This window comes from Pan troglodytes, chromosome 13 (assembly GCF_028858775.2).
Source record: "Pan troglodytes isolate AG18354 chromosome 13, NHGRI_mPanTro3-v2.0_pri, whole genome shotgun sequence".
NCBI lineage: Eukaryota > Metazoa > Chordata > Mammalia > Primates > Hominidae > Pan > Pan troglodytes.
The window spans coordinates 62,394,011-62,420,048 of NC_072411.2; the positions used below are offsets into that span (position 1 = coordinate 62,394,011).

Genomic DNA, 26,038 nt, shown 5'->3' on the forward strand with positions numbered 1-26,038 from the left:
CAGAAACACGCTAGCATACCTCAGGGTACATGGGGGGAAGGGTGGAACAGAGACCCTAAGGAAACAACAATAGAAATTATAGGGGGCTTGGAGTGTGAGGAACCAACAACACTTGAAAAAGATCCGAGGCAGGTGCAAATTCAACTAGGAAGAAATGTAGATAAGAATTTTCTGATATACAACTTATAAAAGATGGGCAAACTGTTACCACCATCCAGAAAAAAAAAACCTAGCAAAACAAAGAAAACTTCCTAAGTCTAAAGCTAAATAAATTAGCAGTATTTGTCCATCCATTAATGAAAGGTAAAACTTCCAATTTACTTTCTTAGAAAACTGGGATACCCATAGGCATGTTAGTAAACATACAGATTTTTTAACACTTGCTATTGTAAAACACACGTAAGTCTTAGAGGCATGATCAATACCTTTAAGCCAACTTAAATACCCAACTTTTATAGACAGTGTCATATACCAAATGATGGTTCTGAATCTGGTGACTAAGTACATTTTCACAGTTTACTCTCATTTTCCCCATTTCTCCCCTTTTATAAAATGTTCTTTTTAAAATATTATAAAATTGGTCTTGAAGAATCAGAAAAATTATTAGTTATTTTAGAGCTTAAAAAAATATATGTTTGAGTGGGTGGAGGGATAACGAAAAATTTTTAACAGAACTGGGATGTTGGCTCTGTAAGTATTAAATCCTTTTTACTTAATCATATAATGAAAATGTTTTCATGTCATTAAATATTCCTCCAAAGCAAGATCTGCAATAAATGTTTTAATGAACACACTATAAACTCATTATTTCTGAGTATTTATATTGTTTCCAATGTTTTGGTATTACAAATGACATTGTGATAAACACCCTTTTACTACCATCTTCAGTCCTATAATGACCTTCCCTCTACCAGCACCCATCTCACTGTTCCTGCAGGGTAAGTGACTGTGGCGGAGGAGAGCCCTGAGTCCTGGCACTTTCATCCTGACACTGAAGCTGATTACTTGGTACCACTGTCAACGACAGAAAGTCTCCCTCTTGGTAGCCCAAAAGGGGAAGGGGAATCTCATCTTCACTGTGAGGAGGGGAGAATTCAGAATTCAGGGCCCAGAAAGGAATCAGAACTGAAAAAACAAACCATAAACCACAAGAAAATAAATCTTAATTAGACAGTATCTCAAGGACATTGTCCCTGTTTTTAGGGACTCCTAGAAATGGGTGTTCATAAATAGGGAGGCAATAGGGCAGTTGTGCTGTGCTACCATCTGTTTTATGTTTTAAACTGAACTAGCAAGGTACATTAAAATGTTCAAATAATTTTATCTCACATCTCAATTTCCCTTCCATTTTGAATCTCACAATAAATATTTGTGTTGATAAATGAACCTGGGCAAGACCTAAGGTTGACCTTTCACCTCCGATCTAGTTATATGTTTTAAAACATTTATGACTAAAATTTCGTTTTGCAGTCTTAAAATGTGATCCTAAAACCTAGATGAACTTGCCTGTGAAATCAAATGACAGTAACTTGTTTTTCAAAGGGCTAATTGAGATGTCCTGAATTCTGAGCAGCTGCTTTATTACTGTCATTTACAGAAATTTACCTTAAATATCTGACCCTTCTCCTCATAGAAAATGGCTTCTATTAATACTTGGCATAATATCATTAAACTGGGAGACAAAAATCATCTTCTGAGAAGCATGTGTTTTGAGTATCCAATAATCTAAATCTATGTTCCCATAAAATTTTAAACATAAATAATCTAAGCAGCTATTCACTTGTGTTCCTTACAGTAACTGAAAGATGTAACACATGTAATGCAAAATAAGAAAAGCTTATTTTTAAAAGCCATTATATTTATTTGTTAATAGTGCCAGTGGACTATTTAGAGTATTTAAATGTTCAAACAGTCAAGTCTCCTCTTAAGACTAAGTTAGAATCACAGCAGAAATAGAGCATATTCTAGAGGTCAGACAGACAGACACTCCACCAGGAAGCAAGCATCCATATCATCTGCTCATGTCAAAGTCCTTAAGAGGCACATATCAAGTTAGCATTTCAGAAAGGAAAATCAACAGACTTTATACATATATGTGTGAAAAATGTTAGATTGCCATTACCCCATTACCAGTGAAACTTAGGGATGTCCAAATGATATGTGAAAAAATAATTATTGGCTGGGTGAGGTGGCTCACGCCTGTAATCCCAGCACTTAGGAAGGCCGAGGTGGGCGGATCACGTGAGGTCAGGAGTTTTGAGACCAGACTGGCTAACATGGTGAAACCCCATCTCTACTAAAAATAAAAAATACAAAAAAAAAAAAAAAAAAAAAAAAAAAAGCCAGGTATGGTGGCAGGCGCTTGTAATCCTAGTTACTTGGGAGGCTGAGGCAGAAGAATCATTTGAACCCGGAAAGCGGAGGTTGCAGTGAGCTGAGATCATGCCATCGCATTCCAGCCTGGGCAACAAGAGTAAGACTGCCTCAAAAACAAACAAACACAAAAAGAAAGAAAAGAAAAAACAATTATCTCCCACGAACTGGAATAAGGGACCTATGAAGCCACCATGGCATGGAGCTCATGGAAACTTACTGATAAGACAAACTGAGATCCCAGGCAACACTTCCATTACAGACGACATCCAGAAGAAGACCACTGCCAGCTGGGCAAAAAGGCTCACTTCAATGGAATGCTACACCCAAGGAGGGGCAACTGCAGAGTTCTCAAAGATTCCTCTTTTGACAGAATCTCAGGCAAACAGAATCAGACTTCTAGTGAATATTTCTAAAAATAAAGGCAGAGTGTGCATTACTTGTATGTTCAAAGATGGCTGATTTGCATTTCAGAAATTCTCTTGGAATGTCATAAATTTTTAAAAAATTAAAAACAAGAAGTCTACATTAAAATGACAGACTGATTTTAGTTAGCAATACAGCAGCACTGAGCCACATTTTGCTGTCTTATTGTAGCCAAATTACAGCCATGGCTTTGTCCTGGGTCTGCATATGAAAATGGAACAAGTTCAGTGGGGCCTCCTGTTTCATTATTAAGCCTATCGGATTACTGGTTCTAATTAAGGATCGTGTTACTGGCTACCACACAGTTATTAATGTGCATTATTGCCATTATAGGAAGTTCTGACCTCTGCTGTGAGTCACCTGGAGTAAAATTTAATTATCAACCAGAGAAAATGGGAGTAAAGACGATATAAAATGGCTTCTTATGAGGCATCTGTGATTGTAAAATACTATTTTATAGTACTTGCTCTGCCATTAGGAGAATAATTAGAGTGAAGCCCCTTTCTAAAACCTAAAAATAAACTATCCAGAAGGCAAGACCACAATATATTCTATTCTACTTTTGATGCGTTATTAATTTAGCAAATTGCATAATGTATTTTTCAAAGTTCAAGAACATGAGCTACAAGAAACTGAATTTACTGAATGAAATTAGGCTAACATTTAAAACAATATCATAGGAATTGCAAATATGTTTTAAATAAACATATTTTCCTATCCTACTCTTTGTTGGCCAAATATAACATCTTCAAAAGATATGAATAAGTTATTTTTCACTGGTGTGCAAGATTAAAGATATGAAAAGTAATTAGGAATCTGAACAACTTGTCATTAGGAAAGCAGCTGCTACCTTTTAAATGGACATTTTCTTTCTTTTAACCTGAAAGTTATATTTTTTAAAAGTCAAGATGAAATCGGTAAAACAACCCACTTCTGATATTCTAATTATAAAACTAATGATGCCACATAGTCCTCGCAATAGCCAGTAAAGAAGGCAGAAGAGGTAACTTGTAAGCAGCAACTGGGGGGAACAGCAGGTATTACTAAGAAAGACAGTGGTTTATTCCTCTAGAAGTTTTAACCAAGATTAAGCACTTAACTTTCTGAGATACCTTCCGTGGAGCCACACCCAAAGGCAGAAGATGGGCAAATATATTTTTGCATCCCATTCCCTATCTATGATGTTTTGCCTGCCTTGATGAACACTTCATTTTTCTTTTGTTTTTTGTTGTTGTTATTTCTAGAAGTTGTTTCATTCTTAATGAACACTTTAGTCTACGACTCTAACAGTATATGGAAACACCAATGGTTTCTATAAAGGTGCAAATTATTCAAAAGGAGGTCAAATTTTAATTTTCAAGAGCCAAGTGCATGGAAATGGCAAAACATTTACAACTGTGTTCATTTTGCAACTATTTACTGAGTGCCTACTAAGTGTTAGCATTCAGTTCAGACACTAGAGAGAACAGAGAAGAAAACCCATTATTACAGTACAGATGGGTGTTAGGTACCATGAGCTATGGGGGGCTCTGCTGGTTGGGCTTCATATCATCCCACCATTTAGCACAGTGCTGGACACATAGTAGATGCTCGAATAAAAGCTTATTAAACTGGACCTAGTATACAATAACTCCCCAGACTAAAAAAGTGACGTATCATCTTTAACTTAAAATATAATGATAAAGATATATTAATAGACATTTCTAGCTATGAGTGTCTTGGGTTTGGTGGTCTACATGATAGGATACATACCTCTATGTATCTCCTACAAATAAGCTTAGAATGTTACTATTTTACGCCTGTTTTACAAGAAAGGACACCAAGTCTCAGGCAAATTTGCCCAAGATTACATGGTAATTTCAGAAGAAATGAAACTGGAAACTCTTTTTCTTCCTATTGTGAAACCCACAATGCTAAGTAGAGTAACTCAGAGGGCACTCGAGTCCTAGAGACTAGTAGACAGAAAAACAAGACAACAGCCCAGAAAAGAGGGCTACACCAGACATTTTCATACCAGAAATGATCAGTTTATAGAGAGCAGCTGAAAATAAAGGTGAGGGAGGAAAGGGTGAGTTACTAACATTTAAAGGCAGGAAGTTAAGCCTATAAGGGGAGGCTAGTAGTGTTTCAGGGGCCACTGTGGAGTTCTTTAAGTGGCACCTGAAACCGCCCACACCTGATGAAAGTGAGGAGACCTGAAGTAGAGATTAGAAATTCATATTCCATGTAACAGCATTTCTATTTTAAAGATAAAGAAACAGAAACTCAAATATTCAGTGCATTCTTAAAGACTGGCTTGTAGGCAGGTAGGTCCAAGGTCCGAAGTCAGGTCGTCTGTTTCTAAACTGACTCCAAGTCATATGCTTTGTCTTTTACTTATTCTTTGAGAAGACAGCTCACATAAATCATATCCCTTAAAATCCCATTGAAAAATGTCAGAGAAGTTCCCCATGGGAGGGCAGAATGGGAATAATATTCAGTTTTCCAGTGCTTGTTCTGATTGGCTAGAGTCTGTTTTCTAATTGTTAAATATTTTGATGATCACTCCAGAAGTGGGTGGTGAGTAGTGGGAACAATCTTTCCTTATAACGCTAGATTTAAAACTTAAAGAAGGTTGGATACCACTGTAACAGTCCAGGCTATACAAAGTATGGTGTCAAAATTGGTATTGCAAGCAGACAATGGCTGTTCAGAGTGAAGGAGCGTTAGTAACTTCACTTTTCACTTCCCAGAACCCGGCATAGTAGGCACTCTCAATAATATTTGTTGAATTACTTGATAAACAAATTTTCCCCAAATCTTGGAAGCCTTCTCCAGTCTTTAGGGTTTTCTCAACCACTGAATTTCTCCCAGGTATGCCCCTTCTTAAAAAAACTTTTAGCTAGAGCTTTGGCTCTTGACCTCTTTTGTTCTGGGTCTTTACAGTTATCAGAGATGGGCTGCGATATTACCGACCGTAGGAATGTACTCTTTAACATGAATATGCCAGTCCAGAAGTGATGCTAAAAGTATTTAACTCCTTGTATGACAAAAACACTAAGCAAAGTGGGCAGCAGTTCATGGGGTCTCCTGGTGCTGCATGGGGCCCTGGGGCAGCCTGGGCATTCTTTCAGAAGAGTGGCCTGCTTTCCTGTCTTTCTAAGGAGGGATTTTGTTTATCAAAATGGTATAAAATGAGAATTAGAACATATCCTTAAAATAGAGACAAATCACAGAAAATATCCAAATCTCCTTTATATCCATTTAAAAAGTGAACCTAAATTGATCTGAGTTCTCATGTTGTAAAACTGGAAAAGCTTCCATCATCCGTCCACTCCTCCTGAAGATACATTAACCAATGCAGGAATGGGGTTAGGATGAAGACAGCCAGCAAGCAATAGGTGCTACATATTAATTCTCTCAATGATTAATCCTAAGACTGAATCTTTCAATTGTTTTAAGCCTTCCTAAAACTTAAGACTCTGAAGGCAATGCAATGGAATGGAAAAACTGAAGAACAGAAATTAGCAGTCTTAGACAATAACAAAATCCTCTAAACACTATAGAGTTATGAACAAAATTTCTTAAAGCTACCTTCCAAAATACACCAAAGAAAACCTTATTTTTCATTTGGATTCCCTGATAAATTGAAACTAAATATAATATTACAAGGAAGTTCTGCTCAAAAAGCAAACTTTGAAAAGAATGATTATGAAAGAAACTTCATTGTTTCCTTTTCTAGCAGTACTAAGAAAAAAAGATATTTTCTTATCACCAGTGAAAAAAATAGGTATAAAACCACTGTCAGAGTCTTTCAGCTTTAACTTAAATCATGTAAGAAATGAATATCAGAAAAATGAATGACTTTGAACTAAAGGGAAAAAAAACCCACTTTGAGTATTAATGCAGAGGTGGGACCATGGCTTTTTTCTTTTTTTTCACTAAGGGCTGGCAATGCTTAGAATGCTAAAGCTGTATTCTATTGCCTCTGTAGATGTACGAATTCAAATGGTTTAAAGTTTCAGTGAAAAATTCAACATAACTGCTCACAAGACATTTCAAACAACTTTACCACCAAAGCAAATACAACCTTGCCAAAACACAAGATTCTCAAACAAATTTTAATGTAATGGTTATAACACCATACTATGTTTATTTAAACACCATCTTAAACCTTACTTTTATCACCTCTTACAGCATCAGTGTGATATCCAGTGATGTAAGAGACAGCCACAATAATGAATTCCAGTGATGCCAAAGATCAAGTAAGACTACAGAACTGGAAAATTATTCTAAGCAAAATGGTGGTGAACACAAGACAGTAGTAGAACTAATCAGTTTTCTCATCGAAGGTCAACAAGTACCAGTATAAACCAGCCCTGAATACTATGGGTGAAATCACCTGAAGGTCTGTCTACCAATTTCTATCTGTGGAAGTTGTCATTTTGAGAATTGCATTTTTACTGATCTCTAACACCATATAAAAGTACCTTCATATATATTATGATTCATAACATTTTTAGACTAAGGAATTTTGCTGCACTTCAAGGGCAATGTCTCAAATCTAGCCCAATAACACACCAGTAGAAGCCCTGATATCCTTAATCTTCTGTTTGAATAGAGTGCTTTATTACTTAGTGCTTTCATATTCATTATTTCAATCTTAATTCAGAGTCTATGATTGAGAAATGAGGCTAAAATAAACAGCAACAAATTAAGCACCGTCTAATGCATGGAAAATAGGCAGGAGTGGTATTTCCGAGCTTTGACCATTCTAGAACAGAACAATGGCCTGCACAGTGATTATCTCTAATTTTATTACCGGAAAAAGTTTTCCTAATTGTGATCCAATTAAAGGATGCTATGTATTGCACCTAAAACATAGTGAGAAAGTAAACCATTATATAAATCCACTCCAAGCCAATACTGGATTTATTTTCCCAAAAGAGTATATGCATTTGATATCCCAAATGCTCCCCAACAAGATATTTTAAAGGTGTCTCATTCAAAATATCCTCTTCACCAGAGGAATGAAAAGTTTCTGGTTGATGTTTTTCATTTTACTTACAAGAATAAAAATGACATTTACCCATCTACACACTGAAACATAAATGCTTATGTGCAGGTATGTGTGTATGTGTATTTATGTATGTAGCATGTATACATATTACAGCCTGTCTTGTTTTAGAAAGGACTTAGGGTAGCTTACAAAGAGACATACCCTAGAAGGCAAAGGTAAAAAATCAACAGCAAAGAACACAGGACAAAGGCAAAAATGAGGCAGGAATGAAATGGCTTTCACAGAGGCTGACTGTTTCAAGTGCTTCTCATTGATGGCTGAGCCTGAAGAGCTTGTCTAATGACTATCAACCTGCACTGATCAAATACAGCATATGACCTAGAGATGAAGCACCTGATTGACAAGAAATCTATCATAAGCAGCTCTTCAGCACAAGCATAATTCAATGGTAATTGGTCCTAATGATGAGTCTGGAATGCAAGTGATAAATGTAATGTGAATGATGATAAGAAAATGTATCTCAGTGCATCCTATTGCTTTGAAAATTGGCGATTCATATAAGACATATAAGGTAAAACTCTATAATCTGAAAACTTGATGAATTAGTATAACTTATTTCTTGACTATACTGGAAGACAGCCCAGTTAATGATTACTTGAGTTTATTAATGTTTTATAGAGGGATATTTAATACCAAAAAATCTGAAACAAGCAAGGTTCCAGGACCTTAGAAAGATGAAGAGAAATCCTTTATTTCTCCTTTTTTGGATCACAGAGCAGAAAGGAATCTGCCAAGAGTTTCAAATAGCTTTCCTCTTGCATGCCCACTCTGATGAGTTACTAGTGGTTGTATTGTATAGGGAAAGATTCCGAGGCTCAGCCAGGCACAGTAGGAAAGAGTATTCTCATCTATTTATTAGCAATTCTGCCAGGAGAGAGGAAATGAGGTGGTACATGGCCACTTGCTTGTTTATTTCTGATCTCTGGTTTAATTTGCTGATGTTACCAATGAAGAGCCAGAGGCTAAAAGTATCTGATTATTTACCACTTCTTAATAGATGTATTTATTCGTAGCCTGCTTCATTACAAAAATGACGATGTGTTACAGAAATACACATAACAATAAATAGATGAAAAAAATCCAGGATGATAGAGAAGAATATGTATCATGTGGGAGGATGAAGTTTGTTCTTGTGGCAAATCCTAGAGCCTTCATTTTCAACACAGCCTTTCCCAGCACTGAGTAATCCACATTCACTACATTTTAGTTGCTCATCTCAGAGACAGAAAGAGAGAGAGAGAGAGAGAGAGAGAGAGAGGAAGGGAGGGAGGGAGAGAAATATGTACCCCAGGAATAGGTCATGAGTTTGGCTATCAAGATAAAAATGCCTCCGCAATTAGGGATTTGGGCTCATACCCAGCCTTCCTTTGTGCCATATAAAGCAGCATTTTATTCTTTCATTCAAAAATATTTACTGATTTTGCTTATAATAAGCAAAAATAAGCAAATTATACAATATGTTAGGGGATGGTATTACGACAATAGCACAAGCAAAGCGGGGTGGGGGGGGGTGGAAGGGGGTTGAGATTGAGAATGCCCAGGTGAAGTGGAGGCAGATTACAATTTTTTAAAGGGTGGCTGAAGTAAGCTGATGGAGAAGGTGACATGAGCAAGGTCCTGAAGGATATGAAGGAACGAGTCAGAAGGATCCAGGGGAGGAGCAGTGCAGGCAGAGGAGGAAAACCTGGTGTAAGGCACGTGGAAGGCCTGGTGCAATTAAGAAACACCAAGGAGTCCACTATGGCTGAAGTGAAGTGATGGAGGACAGTAAGGGGAGATAAAGTCAGAGAAGTTATGGGGAGAGGAGGCAGAAAATATAAGGTCTTGTAGCCATCGTAAGACAGCCTGGCAACTGTGTCAGTGTGGCAGCAGCACTCCGAGGACCCTGCTGATGGAAGTTTTAAACACTAACAGCGTTACAAGTGGAGAATGGAAGACTGCCTAATCTGCTCCCATCCAAGATCATTTAGGAAGCATCTCCTCATTTCTCCTCAATGTGGTATTAAAATTCTTCTGCCCTGGACATTTGTCAGTGGTGGGACCCATGGAGTACATCTTGGTCTAGCAGTATCAGAGGTCAGAAAAACCATTACATCTGTGTGATAACACTGAGGTACAAATGAACAGCCCTGTAAAGAAATAAAAGCAATCCAGAAAGACTCACAACAGATATATCATTACTGTCTACACAAGCCAAGGAAACGCTGGTACTGTTAGACAGACATTGAAAGGAAAGCAGGGAAGAGGAGGAAAAGAAATGAATGAACAACAATGGCATGATGAACTGCTTCCAGAAGAATGTTCCTTCATGCTCAAGGCTGGGAATTTATCAAGAGGTTTATCAGGAACTCAGGTAGAGAATGAAGCAGATGGCTGCATAGTATTCCATGGTGTATATGTGCCACATTTTCTTAATCCAGTCTATCATTGTTGGACATTTGGGTTGGTTCCAAGTCTTTGCTATCGTGAATAGTGCTGCAATAAACAAACGTGTGCATGTGTCTTTATAGCAGCATGATTTAGAATCCTTTGGGTATATACCCAGTAATGGGATGGCTGGGTCAAATGGTATTTCTATTTCTAGATCCTTGAGGAATCGCCACACTGTCTTCCACAATGGTTGAACTAGTTTACAGTCCCACCAACAGTGTAAAAGTGTTCCTATTCGCCATAAAAAAGGATGAGTTCATGTCCTTTGTAGGGACATGGATGAAGCTGGAAACCATCATGCTCAGCAAACTATCTCAAGGACAAAAAACCAAACACCGCATGTTCTCACTCATAGGTGGGAACTGAACAATGAGAACACTTGGACACAGGAACACCACACACCGGGACCTGTCGTGGGGTAGGGGCAGGGGGGAGGGATAGCATTAGGAGATATACCTAATGTAAATGACGAGTTAATGGGTGCAGCACACCAACATGGCACATGTATACATAAGTAACAAACCTGCATATTGTGTACATGTACCCTAGAACTTAAAGTATAATAAATAATAATAAAAAAAAAGAGAATGAAGCAGATGCATACCTCACAGGAGGTTTAAAAGTCAGAACCAATACTTTTAAATTGTGATTTATTAAGCAGGCAAAATACAGGTAATACAAACCTCTGCATATGAAACACATATCCAGGCAAGTTGCTGAATGTTTCCTGTCTTCAAATAATTAAAGGCGGGGCAATTAATTCAATGCCAAAGTAAATTCCTACCAAGAATGGGTATAAGAAAAATCACATTTTAAAAAACTTTCCTTTCAACAAAGATGTCAATCAAGCTAAAAGTTGCTAGAAATCATGATTTTGAGTATTTGCTGACTTTAATGTTTACTGACAGTCCAGGAAACTGTTGTGCATCCACTAATTTCTTTGCAGGGCCATTAAGAGAAGGGACCAGATTCTCCTTTCCAATGGAAATGCATTAGATATCCAAAATATCAGCATTCCCAAGTGAGCCACTTTGATAATAAAAATAACGATTGCTATACAAACTGAAAAAAGAAGGTGACTAAGCAATGTTCCTTCTGTGATTTTAAGGGTAGTCAAACAGAGAGCATGAGAAACATTTGCTTCTACCTCTTTCCCCAAAAAGTTTGAGGCTGCTGGCAAAAATATATGCAACACCACAAGACAAAAATAGATATAAAGTTCAAGGTAAGTGAAGAAAAAATCAACCCAGGAGTAGTTTTTCCACAGATACATGAACCTGAAAGTGAGATCCTGCAGAGCTGCTAATGTTGGATGCAAAGCTGACTCATAACTTCTTAGTAGTGAACATAGGGAAATACAACATTACGAAATTGAGTATTCATTAGAGTAAAACCAGGTCCTGGGCTTAAGAGAAGTTCCGTTTTTCCCAGCTCTAATGCCGGAAGGAGCGTCTTCCTGTGGTTCCTCCTAAAAGCCACACTCTATGTGCAATGCACGGTCAAAGGATCACCTGGGGCCCAAGTACTGGAATTCTACAAGGGCAAATAGCTATGTGGTTAATGCACAAGGCTTTCTGATAATATTGCTGCATCCAGGGATAAATGGCACATTCCTTGGAACAGTGGCTACCAAATTAGGCTCTGAAGAAGTACTTTAGGGGTTCCATCAATTTTCCATATGAATATTTTGTATTTAAAGACTTCTTAGCCTTTAAGTACAAAAACAAATAATAGGAAATGCAGGCAAATATACAGCACAACAAATGTTAACATACTGATGACCACATCTACATTAAGTTGCTTCAAGTGCTGACACTAGACAAATGTATCTCCTGCTATCTCTTTGTATAAGTGAGTCACCGATTAGGAAAGTTGTAACTCTGCGTTGGTATTCTTTTGGAAATTCAAGTCTGCACATGTCCGTTCATATAAAACTGTACAAATGACCTACACATCCATCATGCTCAAACAAATGCCAGGCCAAGAGCAGGTACAACTAGTTGGCACACACCCTCACCATGATCTAATAGACAGCTGTATAATACTAAAGTGCCTACCGTGTTGCATCATGATAAAGTGACATCATTGACTGGTACTGATGCTAAGTTTTGGGTGCTTCTGGTCTGACTTTTATATCTATTATGAGGCACGTGAATAGCTGTATTATTATGAATTCAATGTTGAGGCAAAAAAATTATTTCCAGTTTCTATTAAGATTAATTCAAGGGGATATCAAGACAAAATGAGCTTGTTAAAAATTAAAACCTTTTGCAGCTGCATAAGGATTTTCCAAATGTCATACAACCAAAACAAAATACAGAAATAAATTAGGTATGTTACTGATACTGTTCTGCAACTGTTATCCACATTTTTGAGTTTATCAAAACTGTCTCACTTTTCTCCCTGATAAGTTTATAAATGTAAATTTGTACTTATAAAGCATATAATTAAAAATACCACTTATAAATATTTTTGTATATAGTTTTGTTGAACATATTTTTAAAACCACACTTGCTGGAAGAGTTCTCTTAAACATGTCAGGAGATGCTGATTCTGTCAACCCTTGGAGACTGGGTGGGGCCTGTCACCTCCAGCAATGACCAGCCTCATCCATAGGTGGCAATCCAACATAATCTAATTCAATGCCAATATAACATAATACAAATATTATCCTTTCCTCTGTTTGCCAAGTTGGGAAGCTCTGTGATGAACAAAGAAACTCCAAATCCTTCATACAATTCTTCATAAATCTTATTTCTTCCAAGAGCTTGTGTCAAGACCTGCCCAGTGGAGAGGACAAAGTTAAGTTCTTTGGCAAGAAACGGAAGTACAGATATTTCATCCTCATGATAAAGAGCAGAGTTAAGTGTAACATTCACTTGTGAAAAGTAAAGTGGCAAATCAAGAAGAGTGGGTATTTCAGGAGATATGGACTCTTTTCCCAAGCCTGCCCCTTCCTAGTTTTGTGACTCCAAAAAGGTCATTTAACCTTCCCCGAGCCTCAGCTTTTTCAGTTATAACATAAAAAGACGAAATCAAGCTCTCAACTGGGATTGACCATTAGAAGCTTTAAAAAAGCTTCCCAGCAGCAGTAACATTAATACATGCCAAAAGTGTTCAGAGCACTTGACATTAATCCACTTAGTCCCTACAAGAACCCTACGTTGCAGATATTATGATTATCCCAACTTTATAGGTAAGGAAACTGGGGCACAGAGAGGTTGAGAAATTTGCTCAAGCAAGAGGCAGGGCCAGGTGGAAAGCTCTGAGCCTGTGCTCTTTAGTATAAGTGCCTGTTATGCTGTTTCTCCATTAAGTATCTGTCTTCTGACTCCTGAATCTATGGAAGGACCTGACATGTAAATTTTGATTCTGGTGCGTGCTCCTCGTTAACAGCCACTTGACTAGAAGAGATGTAAAGTTCTGTAATTCAGACTAGAGATGAAAAAAGTTCAATAAACTTTTTAATTAAATAAATGCTCAAATTCTTGTGCCTCAAAAATCAGAGCCAAAATTAAATAAGTATGGCTTTTAAAAGGTAATTGCATGCTGTCAAACTTAAACTAAGGGTAATGAATAGGGGTGGTGGAGGAAAATCTAAGAAACAAAATATTATCTAGCCAGCTACACAGGGGCATTGAAATAGGTTAAGCATTGGAGCAAAAGCTATGCCTCATATTAAGGGACAGTGAAAACAATTTCACAATTTATGTCCTGGCTTTGAAGGTGAAGATGAAACACTTTGGAAGCCCACTTGGAAAGCATCAGTCTCCTGTCCAAATAGGCTAGCAGGCCCAATTTGTTTCGAGGACCACAAATGAATGTCTCTTTGTTTCATCTTTAAAGAACTAGTCCTTATGCTGCAGGAAAGTGTCCTTTGTAAATCTGGAAATCTAAAGCTGTACATGCAAATGCTGATACTCAAACACATGCTGATCTCCCATGCAGATTCCTTTATTAACATGTGACACTTAACAGAGGCAAGAAGATGCTATGGCACAAAGAAAAAATGAGGGAGACAAGTGGTCCTGGCCCCATAAGCAATTTAGACAAGCGTTAAGTCCGGCATGGCCAGGTTAGTAAGCGCATAGACAGGCAAGAGGAGAGAAAGTCCATGTGCCCTGGCAGCACCATAAACTTGGTCAGGATTGTTTGTGCTGTGAGTCTACTTTCTCGCTAATTCTAGATACACCATTTATGGAAACTCATCTTCCTTTCCTCCCACTCAGTTCCACGGCTCTCTCACGAAATTTCGTCTCAAAAGTCTCCAGTTTGAAGCCAAACAATTCTAATCAAGGGAGTTGCAAGCACTTTATTAAATAAAAAACAACTTTTCAAATAATTTATACACCTAAAACAAAGTATAAACATCTAAGAAAATAATTAAGTATTAGAGATCACTGCTGACCATACAGGCTATCTCGACTGAGAGTTTCGAATCCACTATAAATAATCAGTGAGTAATAAACAAACAGATCACCTGTTTCAGCTGACAGAATGTTTAATTACTAGTCTCTCTTCTGCACTGAAGATTCACCAGCCTGGAATTCATGCATTACTTCTTTCTGTTTAATAGCCACACCAAAAGTACACTAACTCATAAAGCAAACAGGCACTCAATTTGGAGTTTCCCCTGAGAGTAGATGAGAATTTCCAGGTAAGAATAAAAACAAACTCTTCCTCCTGATCCCTATATTTGTTAATGATATCAAATTCCCAGTTTCTTAAGACTCAAAATCAAATCTTACACTCATCTTTGAACCACATTCTTCCTCTACCCTCCCTCTGGCCCACATTCTATCAAGGACAAACCTTGGGGCAGCATGTATCACCCACCTTCTCAGTGAAGTACAAGTCCTCTTCTGGTGTTAAAGATCCCCCCCATCATGGCATCAGTGAATACCAGACAGGGCAGGTAGGCAAGCTAGTCCTGTCTTCAGTGCTGGGGTGGGGCTGCCTAGCTCATCCTGAAGATTCATTCAAATGCCAAACTTTGCCTGATGCCCCCCATCACATGCAATCACTCCCTACTTTGTAATCTCAGTAGTAACTTTCTATCTCTCACATTCTGATCTACATTATGTGTGAAGTTCATTTTCTACACCTCCTTAAAGGTGGAAAATGTCTCAGTGCAGTACCTAGAAAAATCACTGGCATAATGTCTAATAAATATTTGTTAAATTACAAAAAAAATGGGATTCACCATTCACTTCTCCCCAAAGTGTCTTGATCTTATGTTTTAATCAGATTTATACTTACAGCAAAACTATAATGCTCTTATATGCCCATTATTTTCTAAAGCAGTATTAGGACTTGTAAGACAGTGACCCCTAAAAATTGTTTCTTTTCATATATGCACAAACCCTCTCAGGCGCCTAGCAAATGACAAGTTGGATACCTTCTCTATGCTGTGTAATCTTGGGGAGCTGCACATTAGACAGCTAACCAGGAGCTGAGTTTCCTATGACCAGCTATGCTAAAAGGGATTATTTTGCTAGATATCAGGAAAGACAGGTTCCTCCTCTATCCTCCTGCCTTTATTTTGAGTTTTTTATTTTATTGGCTATTCAAGTGGACATAAGAAAAGGTGCTTTTTCTAATAAAATCTTGTTAAATCTATCATGGCCCAATATCTCTTAGGGTCCTGGAGAAGTCTATTGTAGTTTGTGGTGCTGATGAAGAAGCAAGGGTGCTGATGAGGTAAAGAGGAAGTTAATAAAGTAGCATTCAGGGTACACTTGGAGAGGCAGAAAGCACAGTGGTTCAGAGGATGAGCTCTGGAGTCAGACTGTCCATTCTTAAGTTCTGGCTCCACCATTATCAGCTATATTATCCTAAGCAATAATAAGAAGAAATATCTTTCAACTTCATTTTGTTCTTCCTCCATGTTATGAAGCAGCAAGAAGGCCCTCACCTGATGCCAACATCATGCTCTTGGACTTTCCAGCCTCCAGAACCATAGCCGAATTAACTTCTTTCCTTTATAAATTACCTAATTTGTGGTATTCTATTATAGCAGCAGATAACAGACTAAGACAGAAAATTAGAGATGATAATTTTGCTCATAAAACTCTTCTAAGGGTTAAATAATAAAATACTTGGCATAGTTACTGGGAGACAGCAAGCATTAGACAATTTTTGGCTGCTAGCATTATTTAGATGTTTACACATTACACAGAATTTTTTTTCACATGCCATTTATTATGAACTAAAGATGAAGGGAAAAGTTATACATTTCTGAGATTCAACAGTAACTCAATAAGGAAATTCTACATAAAACCAAGCACAACTGCCAAATAAAGATTTTAGAGGCTTTTATTCCTGATGACAGTACTTTCACCTTCGTATAATGGTTAAATATCCCCAAGCTGCTGCTACAGAAATCCAAGGCTCATATAAAGGAACAAGGAAAGGATGTAAATACTATCTTCAATCACAGAGAAGGAAAGGGTGATTTTTTAAAAAATTCTTATGGTTATGATAATTATTTCCAGTGCCGGCTCCCCAATTAACTTCTGCTAAGGCTGATATTAAAACGGGTTTGCCAACAGCTTGTGTGCAGTATTTGGGCATTAGAAGACAGAATGGCTCTTTATCATGCCTAGGAGTAACAAAAAGATACCCTAAAGAAAAAGGTCAACTGACAATAACGAAGATTGGCTAAATTTCTAAATATCCATGCTTACCAGAAGATTTTATACTAAGGATACATTAGAAAATAGACATAACTGAGATTTTCTGTCAAAATATCAAATGCATGTATAAAGTAGGTACTTGGTAATAATTAATATTTGAGGTTTCAACAACTCAGGATGACATTAAAATTCCCTGACGTGCAGTTATGCTTAATACTGCAACAGCACACATTTGAATTGTGGATACTCTCACAGAGGAGAGCAGGTCATGAAGCCAGTGAAGAAGCATAGCCCATTACCTAAGGTCCATATTTCAATAAGGTTTTGTTCTAATTGTGTACACAGCAACTTTCAAGAGGGGATTAAACACTGTGTTAATTTTTGAAAACTGCCACCCCCCAAGAAGACAAACCAACTGACAGTTCTAATGATAAAATTGAAGAAAGTATACACAGAGGTGTGAGATGGTTCTCTATTGGGAAGCAGGTATTTATTTCATGGGATTTTCTTTTTCTGTGATGCTAAAATTATTTCTGTGAAATCTGGGGATTTCCAAAAGTCTTCAGACTATATACCTTGGTATGTCAAAGAAGTACTGTACGTAAAGTATTACTTAAAGTGCCAACAATCTTCTAAACCAAGAGAAGTAATGATGCAACTAACATGAAAAAGAAAAGGATTCTATATTTCGCTTACCCAAGAGATGAATGGGAAGAAGATTCAGTTAATTACACAATTGCTCTTAAGCTCTCAACTCTGCTTTGGTGTCCATTTATTGGGCAGGGGATGGGGGAAGATTGCGAAGGCTCTGTGTTTTGCTCAGTCTCAAATGCATCATGTGTTCAACTCTTCAACATGGAACCTTACTGGAATACTGTCCATGATGAGAGAATTGAGTTACAATGAACCACTCAACATTTTGACTTAGCAGATTGGCATTCCTTTTTATGATGGGACAAATTCTGTAAACTGCACATCGTATAGATCACACTTTTCAGCAAAATGCTCAAGTTCCTTGGTCTAAGCCCTCATTGCGTTATTTATTATGTGTCATCCTATTATGCTAGCAATAACAGAAGCAAGCCAAGTTCCAGAAAATACTGTTATTAATATTTTATGTATGGAGAATCTTCTAGATCAATGAAGAAAGAACTTGAGAAGATAAAAATGAGTTGTTTTCTGGAACAAAAACATTTGGAAATCAAAAGAAATCCTGATTTATAAAACAAAATTTGTACATGGGTGCAAGAAGCTATATAATAGTAATAGACACAAAAATGGAATGCATTTTCTATAAGTAACTGCAGAAAACTCATCACCTTAACCCAATTTTCACTTTTTGGGAAGACTAAAACATTTTTTACCAGTCAATAAAGATTAGTTTTTATTTTTTTAATTTTTAAAGGACACACTTAATGAGAGAAGAACTATTTGCCCACAACTCTATGTTTTTGTTTACTTTTATTTTTCTTTCCTCGACCCTCAAAGAAATATAAGAAATAAAAATTCACTAGATACAGATTTCAGTAGCTTTGTAAAATACCATTTAAAAAAAACAGAAAATTCAAACAACTACAATACAATATAATATAGCTCAATATGCCCTAATCTCAATTATCTGAGATGTAGTAGCTACCAAAGAAAAAAATCATCTGTGGATATTTTATTGTAATGCCTGTGAGTTAAATACACCATAACCACTATCACCAACACCAGCAGTAAGACAGTTCTTCAATTTGCTTGGAAGATAACACATAAAGGGTAAATTATATCTTAAAGAGAAGCTATTTCCTTATATTAGCCTCTAATTTAACCCTACACGAAGAGCTTCGGGTTTCTAAGACTCAGAGGCGTTGCTTTAGAATGATGCCGAATGCAGGCAATGAAACCTTTGGTCTATGTCTGTCACATCTGCATAGCAATCTGAATACTCCTGTGTAGAATACATCTGAAGCATGTGTGTCTCTTTCTTTCTAAAATAAATGTAATAACTAAGGGTATGTTCACGCTTTTTGGTCTGAGTCGAGTCATTTGACCTTGGGTCCCCTGACTCAAAATTCTCTCTTCAATTTAAAAGTGAGAACTGAGTCCCTCCTGGGTGGAATGATTTTCCTACCTCATCATAGGATCATTCTTTTGTATTGAAAATAAGGGCTCTCCTATTTCAGGTAATTTCTATACATTCCAAAGGATTTCCTATTTACATAGAGATTTCAAAACACTGGGTCTGTTGGGCCCATTGCTCCTTTCAGAGTAAATGTTGAAGGTAACTTCATAATAGGGTAAAAGCTGATTAAGCATCAAAAAACTATTCAATTTATTAGAATGCCTTCACTTTCAAATTTTACCCTAAAGGTAGCCTAATCATTTTGTAATAAAAGTGATGATTATTTAATTTCAGGGTGGAGAGAAAACATCTTTTAGCAGACGGATTGCTTAAGAAATCTTAGTATTACAGAGATCGATGGAGATGTACAAATAATGAATATAACCATTTCAAGTTGTCCTTTTCCTGTTAGTTGCCCTAATTTCTTATGACAGTAAGAATAACTTAAAATATTCTTTTAAATCCCAGCTACTTGGGAGGCTGAGGCAGGAGAATCGCTTGAACCCAGGAGACAGAGGTTGCAGTGAGCTGATCACACCACTGCACTCCAGCCCAGGCAACAGAGTGAGACTCTGTCTCAAAAAATAATTTAAATCAGCATTCAACAAACTAGCTAGTGGTTTCAGAAAAGCAAGTGGTTCATTGGGCCCTATTTGTAGATAACAAAAATAAAAGCATGGTCAAATCTGGGGAACACAGGGAGACGCTGGAGTTTTGGGACTAAGAGAGAACCACTAAAAGTCGGTGCCTTTCATGTGTGCTCTCTCCCAGTTAATGCAACTGGAGGCTTCCCTCTCACCTACGAGAGTCCTTGCCTTCTCCAATCCACCCTTCCTACTTTTGTCAAAATTAGCATCTGAGAGAGACAGAAAGAAAGGAGAGAAATTCATTATGCTACTCTTCTACTCCAACAGCTAACTTTTTCTCTGTAACTAAAGAATAAACTCCAAACTAAAATGTTGGCGTTGACTGTCTTAGTCAAGATGCTAACAATATGCCCCCAACCTACACCTCCAGCCTCATATTCCTTTACACCCACTGACACCCCGTCATGGGAACCCCGGGTAACTAACAACTGCCGAGTGCCAGCTCTGCACCAAGAAGCCCTTTCTGTGCCTTTTTAAACATCCAAGGGTTCTCACACCTCTTGGGCACTTCTTGATGCCTGGAGGATACTATTACTTTCACCCTTCATGAAATTTTTGTTGTCCTTTAAGACTGAGATGTCATCTCCTTCCTGAAAGCTACCCCAATTCCTTCACATCAAGGTTAGCTTTCTTCTGGCTTCTCCCAGTACACCACATTGATGATAATACTATCCTGTCTCTCTGCTGACCTGTCTTGCTTTACTGTTTCACCTTTTAAGATCTGTGCTGTGTTCAAAAGCACAAGGAAAACTTACAGAGAAAATAAAACATAGGGACAGAAAATAAATATGTATTGAATATTATAAATGAGGAAACAGATTACATTTCAAAAATATTTCATTTTAAATAGTAACAGGCTATCATATCATAAGCTAGATTTAATTTCACATTTCTATTAAAGTCATATGTTTTACTGCACTTGGAAACAAGTTAAAAATTTACTGAATCAAGAATTGGTTTAGGAATGAAGGAAGGGCTGTCTGTAAAAGACGCAAAGAGTAGAGATTTTTCTTTTAATATCAAGTCACTGGTTTTTCCATTAAAATAAGTTACTGCTACACTGAGTTATCTAGAACTCTGCATATGATGTCAATACCACAGCAACCTTTAAGATACCCGGCCTTGGCCAACAGAGACTCTCAGACATTTACTCCACTACAAATCAGGGAGAGCCATTACCAAATCTTGCACACCTATGCTATTTGTAAATCTTTAAAAAAGGCTGGACATAATGGAATATTTCACATGCCATAGTAATTATTATGATGAGCAATAATCAGGGGTGGGTAGCATGTGGCTGAAACAATTCTTCTGCAAACACAGGCATATCTCAGAGACATTGCAGGTTTGGTTCCAGACCGCTGCCATACAGCGAGTATTGCAATAAAAGAAGTCAAACGAATTTTTTTGTTTCCCAAGCATATGTAAAAGTTATGTTTACACTATATTGTAGCTTATTATGTAATAACATTATGTCTAAAAAAGCCCGGTGTGCATACCATAATTTAAAAATACTTTATTAGCCAGGCACAGTGGTGCACACCTGTAACTCCAGCTACTCAGAAGGCTGAGGCAGAATCACTTGAGCCCAGGAGTTCAAGGCTGCAGTGCACTACAATCATGCTTGAGAATAGCCACTGCACGCCAGCCTGGGCAACACAGTGAGACCCCAATCTCTTAAAAAATATTTTATTATAAAAAAGTGTTAACAATCATCTGAGCTTTCAGCCTAAGTTGTAACCTTTTCATTGGTTAAGGATTTTGCCTTGCTGCTGATGGCTGCTGACTGATCAGAGTGGTGGCGGCTGAAGGCTGGGATAGCTGTGGCAATTTCTTAAAATAAGACAACAATGAAGATTGCTGCATCAATGGACTCTTCCTTTCATGAAAGATTTCTCTATAGCATGCAATGCTGTTTCATAGCATTGAAGAGAGAAGGCTCACTTCTCTCAGCCTTCACAGAGTTAAAGAATTAGGGTCTTGCTCTGGATTAGGCTTTGGCTTAAGGGAATGTTGTAGGTGGTTTGATCTTCTATTCAGATCACTCAAATTTTCTCCACATCAGCAATAAGGACGTTTTGCTTTCTTATTCATTTGTTCACTGGAGTGGCACTCTGAATTTCCTTCAACTTTTCCTTTGCGGGCTGTTTGGTGCAAGAGACCTAGCTTTTGGCCTATCTCGGCATTTGGCATGCCTTTCTCACTAAGCTTAATTTTGATTTTAAAAGCTTTTAATTTAAAGTGATAGATGGGAGATTCTTCCTTTCACTTGAACACTTGGAGGCCACTGCAGGGCTATTATTTGGCCTAATTTCAATATTATATCTCAGAGAAAATGGAGGAGAAGGAGACAGAAGGGGAATGACCAGCCAGTGGAGCAGTCAGAACACACATAACATTTATTGATTAAGTCCTATATGGGAATGGTTTGTGGTGCCCCAAAACTATGAACATTAAAGCTCACTAATCACAGATCACCACAACAGACATAATAATGATGAAGAAATCTGAAATATTGTGAAAATTACCAAAATGTGACGCAGAGACATAAAGTGAGCATATGCTATTGGAAAAATGCCAATAGACTTGCCCAATGCAGGGTTGCTACAAACCTTCAATTTGTATTTTTTTTTTAAAAGCAGTATCTGCAAAGCACAGTAAAACGAGGTATGCCTGTACCCCTTCCTCCCAAAAAAAAGCCTCAAGGAAGAGGAGGCTGGAGGTTATGTTAGCATTAAGCTACTTCCCTGGCTTTCTCAGCTTTCAAAATCAAAATCTGGTAGAGCTTCTTCCTCCTTTGTTTTAAATGTACAATTCAATATAAATTAAGCTTATTCTAGCAGAATTTCAAGGATGGAAGAAACAAGAGATACTAATATTTGTTCAGAGACAATTGTGTTGTAGGCTCTGGACCAGCTCTTTTACTTACATTATTTGATTTAATGCTTATCACAATTTTTGATAATAGCGTTATTTGACCTATTTTACAGTCTGTTGACTGAGAATTCAGAACTTGCCTAGCACTTTTAGGTAACTCTGGGATACCAAACCTAGCAATCCTGACTACAACGTTTTTGTAGTCTGGGTGACAAATCTGTTTAAGATGATACGCTGTTAGCATCATATACTGTCACAGACATGTGGCTAAGTAATGTAACAGGCACTTGGAGAACAGAACTATATGGAAATAAGATGCTGATTATGAGCTGGCAATACATAAAAATTTAGAAATAAAGAGGAGAGTTACTGGTGTGGTCCAAGCACAAAGAAGGCAAACAGCGTTTGGACCTGGCCTTGCTGAATAGAGATGGGGAGGGGAGGCACCAGAGGGGAGGTAGTAGAGGAGCAAATGGTTCTCCTGTCACACTGTAGGGAGGGAGGAGTCAGCCGGTTCTTCTGGTAGGGAGAAGAAGGAAGAAGGGCCGGAGAAGAAAGAAGAAGGGCCAAAGAAGAATCCACAAAACTTAGTGACAAAGGGACAAAGAGAAGGAGCTGCTGACTCCTAAAGCTTTCCTAAAGCTTCATGTTTAAGAAAGTAAATTTGGAAAAGAGACAGTGTTGAGAGAGAGGATATTTTGAATTTGAGGTTGAGTATGAGGTAAAAATAAAATAAATAAAATATTCAAATGGAAAATGTGCAGGAAAGTAGAAAGAGTGGAGAATAACCCTATCAGAGGATGGGACTATGGAGGAGGCAGCCAAGAAAACAGAAACCAGAAGGGCAGAGAGTTGAGCAGGAGAGGGATGAGAGTGAAAAAAAAAGCTAGGGAAAATAAGAGATATTTAAGATGCTAGTGCAGTTTCAGTTGAAAGTCTGAAGGCAAAATAAAAATGGCTAAGATGTCAAGAAAATGGACACAACATGAGCCCTCAATTCATCCATCTAAACAGTCTGCCTGAGAAGTCTCAATGAGAGAAATATTGCATTGACAAATATTTATATGACAAATAGACCACACAGATAAGCACGGTCAAGCAGAGTGTTTGTTCGGCTTGATTTCAGAGAAGGAAGAGAATTAGGCCAAGGGATAGTAGATGAATCCTTTCGGCTACCTGGATTGTTCCATTTCCTGAACTTGCTGGTTAACTGTACTGATATCTTCTTTGTGAATAGATAACCTCTTAGAAATAGGGAGCAAAGTTGCAGCAGCCTACAGCAGTCAAGGTTCCAAGATTCCTCGTATGTGTTTCACAATTTAGAAGTTAACTAGAGCTGGTTGACATCTTTCATTAAATGTTTCTAGGAAATTTATCTCTTTTCAATCCAGATTACCTGACAGCACTGTCACCACCCTGTATCAGGAACTTAGGCTAGTTGGCTTCCAGTCAGAGCTCCTACCCCACATGCCTCCTCCTCTTAGCCAGGGTGATCTACACTTTCCAGGGTCATGACTCCCTCTTTCGAGTCTGGGTGGGGCTGCCTTTCCCTGTCATCTCAATATCACAACATCTGCTTTTCCATTGTAACCGCCTCTAACATTACAGCATCTCTATATTCAAACACAGTTTTTAAAAAATATTTTTTGTTTTCCTCTCTAGTTTTTAAAATCTTCATGTCATACTTGCCTTTGGACTTCATGCACTGTTTGTATGGAACTGGGCCACCATGATAAACATTCCTGGCTTGTCCCCATCTTTCTGTTAAATAATCCTCTAAAATATCCAAGCCCCCTGCAGAGCCAAATCATTTGTTTCCTTCGTTACCCCCCTAATTCAGCCTCATCAGGTCAATTTGTAATTACAGTGCTAAATTTTTAGTTCTAAGTATTTCTTTTCTTTTGTAGAGGTATGGATTTATATCTTTTTTTCTGAGATGTTTCTGATACCTACTTTTCTAAAAATCTCTAATTATGTCCAGTGGTTTTTTAAGCTCTAGCATGAGTCCCTTCCTCATAAGGTTCTTGTCACTTGTATGTCACCAACTAGCTCTTCTTTATTGGAAACAATTAAGTTCAGAACAGGAATGCTCTTAGGTGCTTTCTCTACATTCTAAGGCACGAAACTCTCAGCAAGTCAAATTTGGTATTTACTAGATTCTCTGTGTTAAATGGAATGAAGTTTCCAGCAAATTTTGAGATAGACTCTTCTGTTATTGTTATGTTTTGCCTCTGCATGGTACATAACAAGAAGACTATTATCAGACTTCAGTAGAAAACCTGGGATTGTACAAGAGCCTTCCTTTGCAAGTGACGGGAGAGAGTGAGGGCTGCAAAGCGTTATTGCTGCTATTGATAATAGCAAGGAGAGTAATGTTTACACACGTTAAGAAAATCCATACATGTCAAAGAGAACAACAAAAAAGAAATGAATATTCTAGGAAAAATGATAAAATGCTCTTCTGCCACATTTGTAATATGATTCGGTTCAATAAAAAAATTACTGACTCAATTTTTCAAGTACATATTTACTGTATATAAAACATGGCATTACTCTAGTATTTTAGGGTTAACTGTCTCCTTGACATCAAAACTCACCCTACATAATTCAACACTAGCTGAAGAACAATTTGTTTTTTGAATTCCTCTCCTCTTCTCTTACACCTCATGAATTTGAGAGTTACGTCCATTCTTCGGTTTCTTACAGTCATATTTTTAGTTCCTTAGACTTTATGGTGCTCTATCTACCTGTAATTACGCTGCAAAAACATAAGACAACGCCACTGAAAGGCCAGCAGCAGAGGAGATAGCAAAAGGCTTATTTGTGGTCTTGAACAGCTGCAATAGGGCAAGGCGTGCCTGGCAGGGTTCCCCCTGCCTCCAGCCAGCAATGACAAACCCCAAGAGCTGGGCTTGCTTTCACAGCAGTCACTAGTGCAGGACATTATTTCACTGCCCCAAAAGCCAAGGACTGGAGTCAAAGTCCACAAGGGCTGATCAAAAAGGGGGACATGAGAAAAACACAGGGAGAGTGCTGGGAGGGATGGCCTTCTAGAAAGTTCTCCAGATCCTGAAGAGCAACCACCTGCTGTCCCACCCCTCCCCTTTCAAAACAAACACAGCACAACAACCATCACTCCTTCCCCCACCCATGGAAGGCCAGATGTTACTTTTAGTTCCAGTTTGGAAATAACTGACCAAGTTAGTTTTGAATTTTTTTTTCTTAAAAAAATAAGAAGTAATGAATCTGGATTTTGACCAGGAAAAGAGAAATGAGATGTTATCAGTCAGATGTTTTGAAATTCAGGTAATAGGAAACATTCTCTAGCAAAAGTCTTCTATTGCAGTTATGCAATATTCTCTTTTTAAGGGACCATTATTGTCTTAGGATAAATAAAAAGTACGCTTATATGTGTAGGCTTTTCTAGCTCGATGCAATTTGATGCTTTCAGTCCTTACACAATGATCTTTGCACTATACAGTGC

At 37.7% G+C, this 26,038-nt stretch overlaps 1 protein-coding gene across 18 annotated transcripts in view; it reads right to left on the minus strand.

Annotated features, from left to right (window-relative positions):
• RBMS1 (RNA binding motif single stranded interacting protein 1) overlaps nt 1–26,038 on the minus strand; it is a 218,854-nt gene that overhangs the window by 68,152 nt on the left and 124,664 nt on the right. The window lies entirely within an intron of this gene.